Source organism: Lissotriton vulgaris, chromosome 1_2 (assembly GCF_964263255.1).
Source record: "Lissotriton vulgaris chromosome 1_2, aLisVul1.2, whole genome shotgun sequence".
Taxonomy (NCBI): Eukaryota; Metazoa; Chordata; class Amphibia; order Caudata; family Salamandridae; genus Lissotriton; species Lissotriton vulgaris.
Window position 1 is genome coordinate 222049088 of NC_141686.1, and position 13060 is coordinate 222062147.

Here is a 13060-nt window from a genome sequence, read left to right on the forward strand (position 1 = left end):
ATTTCAGAGTATACTCCCTATACTACGCACAAAGGAACCTGACACCAGGCCTGCTCTTGCTTTTGTCACCCTAGACAGTGTGATGCAAAACCCAGGGAAGGGGGAAGAACTGACCAGAACTTTTTTCAGAGTAGGCTAGTCATTGCTCCCACTCAATGGCTGGCACTAAGTATAAATGTGACATTTTCAGAACCTCTCCTCAGAACACTTGTGGACCTGTGGAAGGTTCAGAAGAAGGACCGCCTGCTGTATGAAGAAAGAAGACTAGATATGCTTGCCTTGAACCCGGAATCGCCAGAAGTAACACCAACGGCCACATTGTTAATCTCCTGTTTGAGCTATAGTGACACAACAAGTTTCCAGAGTCCTCAGTGCAAGTGCAGAATAGTACTTTTTGGCCCCATATTCACCTACAATTAGAAACATTGATAAATAGTTCTTCCTATTGGATTCATGTTATTTTGGTGTCATTTTATTTATTAAATTCTACTCTATTCATCTAAATTTGTTTGGGAAATATCTTATGTTGTGTTTCAATGCTATTAATGATTGAGTGTTGCTTAACTACTTTACTCATTTCATCTAAAATAAGCCTGACTCTTTTTGTGCCTGCTACCAGGGAGTTAAACACTGGTTTGTACATTTTTGTGGTTCACCCTGGCAAGGAGTACACTTCTAACTGAATGTCTTCGCACTCAATAATGCAAAAAAGCTAACCTTAACTATCCATTGATGCTCATAATATTATTTATGTACAACATCTGCTTATTAAGTCACTGTTTTTGGTGATATGCATATCTGAATTAGTGTTAGATTACACTTTTTTAGATATAACGTTGGCACAACCCATCTTTAATAGACATTTGAATAGTGTCAGTTGAAATAATCTGGCTGGGGCAAGCCTCTGCCTCCTCAGCTATGAAACAGCCTCTTGCCTGAAAAGAGGAGACAGTAATTTCAAATGGTAGGTAGGAGACAGACCAAGACTGCAGAGCAAAGGTAAGGGGCTGCTGGTGACAGGACGGGAATGGCTGGGACAAGTGGAGGCAACCATTGTTTCTTTAGAATCTGTGTAATCATGTGATCCTGTCTCCAGTCACTGGTATACATGCTGATGGCAACAGAAGTAGATGAAGACATTTGACTGAGCTGAGCTGTCTGAGACATTTTTTCTTTGGTTCAAATTGAGAAGGTCTCTTGCTTTAGGCGTTGGCTAGGCAGTGCCTCTTTGCCCTCTCTCACTCTTGAGGGATGCAAAGAAAGTGGTACGAGAGTAGGTGTTCTCATATTTTCATGTCAATGGGCCCTATGGAAATATAAGATGCAATAAATATTTTCACAACTTTCACAGCCTGCGTGCCCGGATCTAATTTCTTAGAGGAAAGATATTAGGAATATCTCTCCAAGCTAAATTGGATCTTAGACTAAGAGAACCTTACTCATAAGTGTTCTACTGAATATCAAGGGTATAACTGCATGGCAAGACTGAAGAATGGCAGAAAAGTTGCCATTATAATCACATCATCTTCAGCACTAAGCTCATCTCATCGTAGTGGATTATGTCATATTTATTGTAGTATTTTATATTGGATTTCTTTATTTACTGCAAAAAAACTTCAATCTGTCATATCCCAGCATTTCAGCTCTACTTCCACCCTAGGTTCTTCTGTAATGTATTTGCCATCACGGTTGTATGCTCTAGCTTTCATAGGCTAAGCAGTTTATAACATAATGGTTTTCTTATCTTGTATTTGGCAAATTTCAAGTGTGCTTGTTATCCCATGAGCTCCTCAGCCTCACTGGCCCCATTGTTGTCTTTTACTACAATGTACTGTGTTAGAAAATTAATGCAGATTGATGGCTCTGGCACAGCCTATTTAATCACCAAGGGAATGTCACTTTTTTCCCAACCTCGTGGCCTGCTGGACAGGCATTATTGACTTTCAACTAATACTGGGTTCACAGTTTCACAACTGCTAATTTCCTCGCACTGACGGAGATGCGCTCCGCAAGCGAGCAATGCTATAAAACTTGCAGGAAGTCTTTAAAAGTTTGGTTTCCAGCTTCCCAACACAGGTACAACTTCCTGAGGCACCACACATGGGCCACGCACTCCAGGAAGGACAGAACTCTCTCAGCAGAGTTCAGGGAAGCTGGGGGTGAAGTCCTTTTGTTCCTGGGACTTCTTAACAGGGATCCAGCTCTTCTCAGGCCCTTGGAGATTCCTTCAAGCAAGGGGACACAGCACAAAGCAAAGTCCTTCCTCTCTCCTTGGCAGCAAAGCAACTGCAGGTCAGTCCAGCAAAGCAACAGCAGGACAGTCTTCCTTCTTTAGTCTTCCAGCTTTCTCCTTGGCAGAGATTCCTTCTTGATTCCAGGATGATCTCATTTTCTGTAGTCAGGGGTCCTATACTTATACCCCTAAAAGTCTTTGTTCCCTTTGTGCAGGAGGGCTCTGAGCCCGGTCTGAACTAGTTCTGGGTGTTACTTGAGCACTTTGTGTTTCTGGCCTCTCCTTTCCTTTCAGAGAGAGGGGCAGGGTCGTCACTTGCCCAGCAGAAGGTGGAGCCAGCATTGTGGAAGGCAGGCACAGCCCAATTCAGGCCCAGGTGCTACCCCCTCCCACCACTCTGATGGATGGATGGACAGGTTTTTATATAGCGCAATATCACCGCCAGGTCTCAAAGCGCTTTGCATTGGGAACCCGTCCTGGTTTTTCCCTGTGAGACAGCCCCTACTGGGTATCCCCAAGGTGAAAGCCAGGCATCCCGCCGCGGGGGGCCGTAGTGGAGATTAAGCAAGCTATTGCCCAGAGTTGCAGAGTGTGAACCTGTGATTCGAGTGGGCACCGAAGTGAGAATTACTGAGTCCGTAGACATTTTGGGCTCAAGACCCTGCCGCGTCAGGTATTGAACCCTGGTCCCGGGTCTGATCCCAGCGTCCGGGTCTGCCTCCTCTACCCAGTGAGCCACACTTCTCCACTCTATATGCAGATGGAGCTATTCAGCCCAGGGATGGCCCACTAAGACTCTGAGAGACACCCAGCCCCTGCCCCTCACAAACCAGACTGTCAATTCACAAACAGGCCAAGGCACACAGGAAGGTCAGACAAGAGAACAGCAACTTTCTAAAAGTACTAGACTTTTATGTCCTATCTTGTTCCTATGGGAAGATCTGCTGATAGCCACTTTAGCCAGCATCCCCAATGATAGCCTATGGGGAAAGATAGCCTTACAATAGTGAAAAACGAAAATAGCTGTAATTCACTACCAGAGCATGTCACTTGCACTAGTACATGCTCTACCTTTCACATACACTGCACCCTGCCCAAGGGGGTACCTTGGGCCTTCCATAGGGGTGACCAATGTATACAGAAAGGGAACTGTTAGGCCTGGCCAGTGGGTACACTGATCAGGAGGACATGGCAGTTCACAGACTGCACACAGGCACTGCGGTGGCAGGCCTGAGACACCATTTTAGGGTTACTCATGTGGGTGGTACAATCAGTGCAGCAGGCCCACTAGTAGCATTTGTTACCACCAACCCTGGCACACTCAGTGAACTTCACTAGCGACTTCTTGGTGACACAAATATGCCAATCATGGATAACTGATCACAATAACAATTTACACAGGGAGTACTTGCACTTTGACACTGAACAGCAGTTGCAAAGTGCCCAATGCATTTAAACTAGCAAAAACGAAATCCAGCACAGCATCAAAAATACAGGAGGTAGAGGCAAAAAGATAGGGGGAAACCACGCCAAAGATGCCAGGTCTAACAGTATACTTGGTGTTTAGCACTATTTTCTTAGCATAAAATGCATCCTAATTCTAAAATGGCCATAGGATACATTTTGCACTAAGAAATATCGCTTAATGCAACAGAACACAAATAGTGAGCATGAGTAGCTGCCTGCATCTGCTATATGTGCTCTTGTATTAGAATTCTTCCCCTCAAATTACTCTTAGTTAATTGAGTGTAATCACATTATTGGTAATTCTGTGTCAAAGAGTAATATGGTACTATCTAAGTTACTTCAATCACTGCAGTGTAATTGAAATTCTGGGCAGGCCTAATAAAAGGTCAGTTATAAAATAATACACAATAAAATATTAATGAGTCCAAGAGTCCTGCCGAGAAATCCAGCTCCAGTGTTTCCAGGCTACCCTTGCAGGTTGCTGGGAAATCTAGTCCTGAGAGAGAGATACAAGACCTCCTTAATTCTAAACCAAGGTACGGAGCTGATTAGACCCTTAGAGAATTCTCGGAATAGATTCTTGGCAAAGAATGCTAAACGTAAGCTACACCTCACTTACTTTTTCCCTCGTACTAGACTTAGGTTAGGTACACTGGGGTAGGCATATTTTAGAAGCACCAGTTGAGTACTTTTAGTCATTATTTTATCACTGTATGTATTTTACATGTTTTAAGGCAATTTATGGCTTAGAAACCATATCATGCTTTTACAGTACTACTTTATAATACTTTTTGTATTATATACCTTGTACTTTATAACCAGTATTACGATTGTAGCAGTACATTTCTTATGCTTGAGAAAGAAGAATGTTCAATAAATGCTTTTTATTGAAAACATCCGTCTCTCTATTTTCTCAGCACCTCTGGTGAAACGAAGCATGCACGATTGACTGAGTAAAATAGTTATCTATTGTTTCCGCGACTCTAGAGATTGATTTCTAATTCTTGGGAAACAAAGTTGTCATGTTTATGCGGTTGTCAGAAACTAATCCCTTCTTGTGAATTCGAGAAAGTTTCTAGTGACCTCTGAGCTAGCTGGCACTCATTATTAAGTCTAATATATACGATAGAGACCTAGTCGACCTCAGTCCTACGTCTAAACTATAGTATGTGTTATTCCAATGCGCAGAGCCTAATGGGAATATAGGAACTAAACTACAGTTTCAAGAGCTTGTACCATAGAAAACTATGGATGCGTGACTTTTACACAAAGTACTTGTAGTTGCGTCAAAATTCACAAGGCCAAACAGCGGCAGGGGGAAGAAGCATCGAAAACAAAGAGATGTGTCAGTTCCTGAGACTTTGGGGAAGCGATGCTTCAGTTCTGCTGCACGTAGAAGAAGTGGCACGTCGAATTTGGTCTGCAGGGGGAAGTGATGCATCACTTCTTCGCGATGGTTCCGGTCCGCCGGTGATGCTTCGAGAAAACTTGCTGCACAGGTGCCAAGTGTGGAAATCATGGATGCGTCAGTGATCGATACGGCGCCGTTGAGCAGCGCTGCTTGAGCAGAGCTGCTTCGGTTGTCTTCAGCCACGATCTTTCGATGCGTCGATTCTTGCAGTGGTGACAGGCACTGCGTTAGATTTTGGCCGCTGCACGGCGATGCATGGAAATTCTTCCTGAACCGTGAAGTTTTGTCCGAAAATCAGCAGCAAGATAAGCGATGCGTCATTTTTGTCGTTCCTTCTGTCAGCAACAATAACCTCCAGAGGTCCAATAGTGGCACAGGCACCTCCTGGCAGGTCAGAACCCACAGCAGCAGAGTTCCGGGGATCTGGGGGCAAAGTATTTGTATCCCTGAGACTTCAAAACAGGAGGCCAGCCCACACAGGCCCTTGGAGATATTCAAGCAGGGGACACATCACACATCAAAGACCTTCTCCTTTCTTTGTCAGAAACAGCAACTGTAGGCCAACCCCACACAGCACACAGCAAACAGGCAGCACCTCAGTCTCTCCAGCTCTTCTCCTTGGCAAATGGGGCTCTTGTATTCCAGGGATGATCTAAAAGTCAGGGGCCTGAGCCCCTCTTTTAATAAGTTAATCTCTTTGTTTTCTCCAGGCCCAGGGCTCTGAGCCCAGTCCAAACCAGTTCTGGGGGGGGGGGGCTTAAAAATATATTTGCTGCCAAGCATTCGATCGAGATGGCTGCCTAACATAACAGCTCTGTGAACTCTGTATCCACCATATCTATCCGCTACTCTAATCCGTCTCCTCGGAGTGGAGACACACACCGAGGTCCAGCGGAGGTGAATCCAGCAACTCCTGAGCTTGAAGGCCGCCTGTCCGCAAAGTTACGGGTTCCGTGCCATGGAGGCCTGTTGCGGCGCTAAAGCAAGGGACTGTAATGCTGCCTGAAGCCGTGGCCAAAACAGGGTGACACCGCCCACTCCAAGCAGGAGCTCTGGGCATTGATTGTGGTGCTAGGAACACCCGTCCCCAAGGTGGGTGATCTGAGCAAGCTCACCATGACACAGCCGAGAGAAGTGTGCTTGCAGACACCCAGAGATTGGATGGTGGCCACGAACAAGGCAAAAGGATCTGACGCCATTGATCAGTGGCGCGGAGCACCTGCTTGCGCACATGCCCGAGATTGCGGTAAGGTGTGGGTGGGCCCAGGTTTTGGAATTAGAGGTGCTCTAGGGGACCCCCCTCCTACTGGGACTTTCTCGCTCCGTTTAGAGCGCAGGGGCGAGAGAAACAAAGGTCACTCCTCCCCCATCATTCCAGGGCAAGGTAGCTGGGCTGCAAGCACAGGGCCACATGGGCCTTTGAGACAAATCAGTGCAGTCCAATAAACTGAATCTAGAGGTACTTCCCTAGGCGACCAGTCAGGAGAAGACCAGGAGTTGTCGTTAAAAGATGTCATGGACGCTATCACCAGTGTTAAGACCTCCCTGGAACACAAAATGGGAACTATCTTGATGTGAATCTGATTCGAGCGGACCTTATCAAACTTAATAAAAAAGTCAAGCAGGTGGAAATCACCACGACCTGCATGGTGGGAGGGGTGATCCAAGACATACAGCCCTTCCTTAAATTCACCAAACTTAAGCTGGACGATTATGAGAGGCACCTTCAGTGCAACAATATAAGCATTTTCGGAGTGCTGGAGCTGGCTGAGGGGCAGACCTCTGACCTCTTTGTTGAAGACCTTATCCTAAAGCACCTACAGCCCAAAGGTCTCAGCAAATTATTTGTCATCAAAAGTTCTCATAGGGTCTCAGGGGGGGGGTTCCGAGGCCGGGGGTCCCCCACGCCTGATGCTGGCAAGGGTGATGAACGTCCGGGACAGGGATGTGTTTCTCCAAAACGCCAGGACTGGGGCTCCTCTCCGTTATGAGAATGCGGACATCACCTTCTTCCCAGACTTCACGCAGAGGGTGCAAAAACAGAGACGAACATTCCTAGCGGTGAAGAGGAAACTCAGGGAGAGAGGCCTTAAGTATGCTATGCTGTTTCCGGAAAGTCTTCGGGTTGCAGCTGAGGGAAAAACCTGGTTCTTTGAACACCCGGAGGAGGCTGCTGACTGGATTGAGAGCCAGGGGCTCAGAACCCGCCAAATCGCAGTAGCGGGGATGAAGTGACATCCCACCCTCCCGGATGAGGTAGTCGGGACTAAGATTGAGACCAGTTTGTGTACACTGTGCCCAGGGCTGTGTTGAGACAGGTAACGGCTCCCCGCTCCCGCCTCCCAGCTGCTCCGCCCACCCGCGCACTTCGCCTTAAATGGCGACCGTGCGGACGCGCAGTGGTCACGCGCAGCGGGCGCGCCGATTGTGCGCCGAAGGCGCGCCAAAGGTAAGCCCGTCTACGCCCGTCCGCGACCGGATCGCGACCAGCGCCAGGACCCCTGGCCCACGAAGACCCCGACCGACCCGCCTGACGTACTCCGCCGCCACCCTCACCGCTCTCAACACCGGCCGACTCCCAGAATGCCATCAAGCCTCTCCACGACGTACCCACGGACCCTTCAGCTGCCACGCCTGCAAGTTCACCTGCATCCGGACCTGCCTCGCACCAGCACCCACCAAGCCGAACACCAGCAGTACCCACCTCAAGTGCATCCTGCTCAACACCCGCTCCATCCACAGACATGCCATCGAACTCTGGAACCTCCTCGACACCACAGCTCCAGACGTTGCCTTCCTCACGGAGACCTGGATGAACGCCTCTTCAGCTCCCGACATCGCCATCGCCATCCCAGAGGGCTACAAGATCGTCCGGAGGGACCGAAACGCCAACCAGATGGGAGGAGGCATCGCCATCATCCACAGGAGCACCATCCGTCTCACGACCAGCACCGACAACTCCCTGACCACCGCCGAACACCTGCATTTCCAGATCCACACCAACCCGAACACCACCCTCAGAGGCACCCTGATCTACCGACCCCCTGGACCACGCACACAATTCAGCGAGGACATCGCCGACTTCGTCAGCCCACATGCCCTCCCCTCCGCTGACTACATCCTCCTGGGAGACCTCAACTTCCATCTGGAGAACAACAACGACCGCAACACCAGCACCCTGCTCGACAACCTCACCAACCTGGGACTCAAGCAACTGGTGTCCACCCCCACCCACCTCGCCGGACACACACTCGACGCTGTCTTCTCATCCAGCAAGGACATCAACTTCAGCCACACCACAGAGCTTCAATGGACGGACCACAGCTGCGTCCACTTCACCTTCAAGAAAACAACGACCCACCACCACCAGCAACAGACCGCCCGCAGAAGCTGGAACAAGATCACAGCAGACCAGCTCGCCACCTCCCTGAGCCAGCACCCTCCTGCCAGCTCAGCGAACCCCAGCCAGGCCGCCGACAACCTCACGAAGTGGATCAGCAACTGCGCGGACGAACTCGCCCCACTGAGGACCCCGCCCAGCAGACCCGGCAGCAAGAAAGCCCCATGGTTCACCGACGAACTCAAGAGCTCCAAGAAGAACTGCCGAGCCCTCGAGAAAGTCTGGAGAAGGGAACCGACACCGGACAACAGGACCTCCTTCAAACTTGCCACCCGGAAACACCACCAGCTGATCCGCGCCGCCAAGAAAACAGCATTCAAGGACCGGTTGGACAACAACGCACACAACTGCAAGGAACTCTTCAACATCGTCAAAGAGCTTTCCAACCCCAGCGCAGGAAACAACGACATCACCCCATCGCAAGACCTCTGCAACTCCCTGGCTTCATACTTCCACAACAAGATCGCGGACATACACAACAGCTTCAACAACCAACCAACGCACACCATGACCGAACAACCACCCCCCACCACCACCCTCCACGCCTGGACCCCGATCAGCACCGAAGACACCATCCGCACGATGAACTCCATCCACTCCGGATCACCGACCGACCCCTGCCCTCACCACGTCTTCAACAAAGCCGACGCTGTCATCGCACCCCACCTGCGAGACATCATCAACACATCCCTCGACACCACCATCTTCCCCGAGAGCTGGAAACACGCCGAACTCAGCGCCCTACTCAAGAAACCAACAGCGGACCCCACCGACCTCAAGAATTACCGCCCCATCTCGCTCCTCCCGTTTCCAGCCAAAGTCATCGAGAAGACCGTCAACAAGCAGATGGCCGCTTTCCTCGAGACGAACGGATCCCTCGACCCCTCACAGTCCGGCTTCCGAGCCAACCACAGCACCGAGACCGCCCTCATCGCCGCCACCGACGACATCCGAGCCCTGATGGACAATGGAGAAACAGCGGCCCTCATCCTCCTAGACCTCTCCGCGGCATTCGACACGGTCTGCCACCGCACCCTAGTACGGCGCCTCAGCAACGTCGGAATCCAGGACAAGGCGCTGGAGTGGATCACCTCCTTCCTCGACGGGAGAACACAGAGAGTCCGCCTACCACCGTACAAGTCAGAGGCCACCGAAGTCATCTGCGGCGTCCCCCAAGGATCATCTCTGAGCCCCACCCTCTTCAACGTCTACATGAGCCCCCTCGCGGCCATCGTACGCAAACACAACCTCAGCATAATCTCCTACGCCGACGACACCCAGCTGATCCTCTCCCTGACCAACGACCCCGCCGCCGCCAGAGCCAACCTGCACGAAGGGATGAAAGAGGTAGCCGAGTGGATGACGACCAGCCGCCTGAAACTGAACTCGGACAAGACGGAGGTCCTCATCCTGGGCTCCTCTCCCTCCGCCTGGGACGACTCCTGGTGGCCTCCCGCCCTGGGCACCGCACCCAAACCGACAGACCATGCACGCAACCTGGGCTTCATCCTGGACTCCTCCCTCTCCATGACCAGGCAAGTCAACAACGTCTCCTCGGCATGCTTCAACATCCTACGCATGCTACGGAAGATCTTCTGGTGGATCCCCACCGAGACCAGGAAGACCGTCACCCAGGCCCTCGTCACCAGCCGACTGGACTACGGCAACGCCCTCTACGCCGGGACCACCGCCAAGCTCCAGAAGAGACTCCAGCGGATCCAGAACGCCTCAGCCAGACTCATCCTCGACATCCCACGAACCAGCCACATCTCCGGACATCTGCGAGACCTTCACTGGCTCCCCGTCAACAAAAGAATCACCTTCCGCCTCCTCACCCACGCACACAAAGCCCTACACGACCAAGGCCCGAGCTACCTCAACAGCCGAGTCAACTTCTACGCTCCCAAACGCCACCTCCGATCAGCCAACCACGCCCTCGCCGCCGCCCCCCGCATCCGAAGAGCGACTACAGGAGGAAGGTCCTTCTCCCACCTGGCCGCCAAGACCTGGAACTCCCTCCCGACCGACCTGCGCCTGACCCAAGACCACCTCTCCTTCAGGAAGAAGCTGAAGACCTGGCTGTTCGAGCAGTAGCGGCTCCCCCCCCCCCCAGCGCCTTGAGACCCCACGGGTATGTAGCGCGCTTTATAAGTGTCACTGATTGATTGATTGATTGAACGGGCTGCTGTGACGACCAGGGGGGATTTTCTCCCTGACTGTTGATTCCCAAGAATTTGGTGTGTGACTTTCCTTGGGGGATGCAAAGTTTTAGCCTGGAGGGGTGGGGCAGAGGAACGGTGTGCTGCGCCCCTACTTTTTTCTTCTTTTAGTTTTTCACTAGGGCAACAGGCACTCTGCAAGGTTTAAAATGGGCAGTTCTATACCCAGTGTGTAGGGCAGCAGTGTGGGGGGTTGTTGGGTGGGCTTTTTTTGAGTGTTTATTGTTGTAGTTTTAACATCGGCAATATGTCCGGTATCTCTCACAGAGGACACAATGACCTATTTAGTGCGCTCTGGCTACACAGTGGGACAAAAGTATTAAAATATTGAGCTGGAATCTCAACAGGCTTGGGGTTAAGATAAAATGCAGCGTGGTCCTCCAGTATATTAAGATGCAGGCCCCAGATATTGTCATGCCTCAAGAAACTCATCTAGTCGGCAATACATGTAAGGCAATGCACAAATGGGGGCATACCATTATAGCGCATGCAGGGTTCACATCCAGCTTGAGGGGAGTTGGTATCATGATGAAAACTCCCTTACCCCCTGCTGTGAGCGCCACTTCGGCGGAAATGGGGGAATATATAGGAGTAATGGATACAGGGGAAGGGTGGTCCGTCACACTTATGTCAGTCTATAAACCACCAGGCCTGCAAAACACTGCATTTAAAGATCTTGGTACTGTTATACTTTCTATACCAGAGAAATTGTTGGTCCTTGGGGGCGACTTTACTTCAGAAGTCTATAGAACGTTGGACCAACATTCCCCTCGGGAGGTGCTGTCATCTCCTCGCTGGCTGCCAGACTTTCTTGAGGCCATTGGATTGGTGGATGGGTGGAGGACCTATCACCTGGATAAGATACAGCACTCCAATCAATCGGGGGCACATAATAGCCTCTCCCGTATTGACTACTTCCTAGTTCCCGCATCCCAAGCTACTCATATTCACAAAATTAAACATTTAGCCAGAGGTATTTCTGACCATTCACCGGTATGAATTGAAGGCTAAAACCCTGTGAAGAGACAAACTAGGAAGGATATGCCACCTAGGAGATAAAGCTGGAAAATTAATAGCTTGGCTCGATAAAAAAAGAAAGGGCAAACAGACTGGTCCGGGAACTTAGGGATGGGGAGATACTCCTCTTACGGACCTGCAGGATATCGCGGACAAGTTGGCCACCATTTCAGTACTGTTTACACTGCCTTAGCACCCTACACTGTAGATGACTCTCATGACCTATTAAGAGATATTAGACTCCCCAAGCTCTCAGCAGACAACCTTAATTTACTGGAAAGCACATTGTCGGCTGATGAGACAGCATAGGCAATCCGACCTTTAAATTTAGGAAAAGCCACTGGTCCCTTTGACATTCCAATTGAATTATATAAACTTCAGCCTGATAAATTGGCATCATATTTGAAATCCATGTTTGAGGAATCTAGGGAGAGGGGAACACTGCCTAGAAAGCAGAGGATCGATACTATAGTTACTATTCACAAGAATGGGAAACCCAAAACTGATTGTGCTTTGTGCAGACCAATATCTCTCTTGAACGCCGAACCCAAGATTCTGGCCAAGCTCTTGGCAAATTGACTGAACAAGACAATTGGAGGCCTAGTTCACCCAGATCAATCCGGCTTTATGCCACAACGTCATACAGCTTTGAATTTGCGCAGAGTCCATGGGTTGCTGAGTAGGGCAAACACGATCCGAGAGCCAACCATGGTAGTATCCCTGGATGCGACCATGGCATTGGACACTATTGCCTCTCCTGTTTGTCCTAGCTCTGGAGCCACTGACAGCATGGTCCCCAGAGTGGGAGGACAGCATCTCACTTTATGTGGACAACATCATACTTTATCTGGCCTCCCCCAGGAAGTCCTTGCTGGCAGTCTTGGATATTCTAGCAATTTCTGGTAAATATTTTGGCTTCTCCATTAATTGGAGTAAATCCCTGGTGTACATCCTCACGGGGGACCCACCTACTCCGCTCAGGGGCTGCGCTATAAAAATCAACACAGTGGGATTCAAGTACCTAGGCATTTTTCTTTCCTTAGACTCATCACGCCGATATACCCGCAATCTTCTCCCGCCAATGATTAGACTCAGATATGATATAAACAGCTGGAAGTCTCTTCCGCTCTCATTATTTGGCAAGGCAGCCCTCATCAAAATGTTGTCCTATCCCTGCTTCCTTTAGGTCCTACAGAACTCCTTGGATCGTGTCCCTATGACTTACGTTAAAGAGGTCGAGGGCCTCCAGAGAGACTGCTGTGGGACAGAAAACCAAGCTTATGTTAAACTGGTACGACAGGGGCATCAGTCTC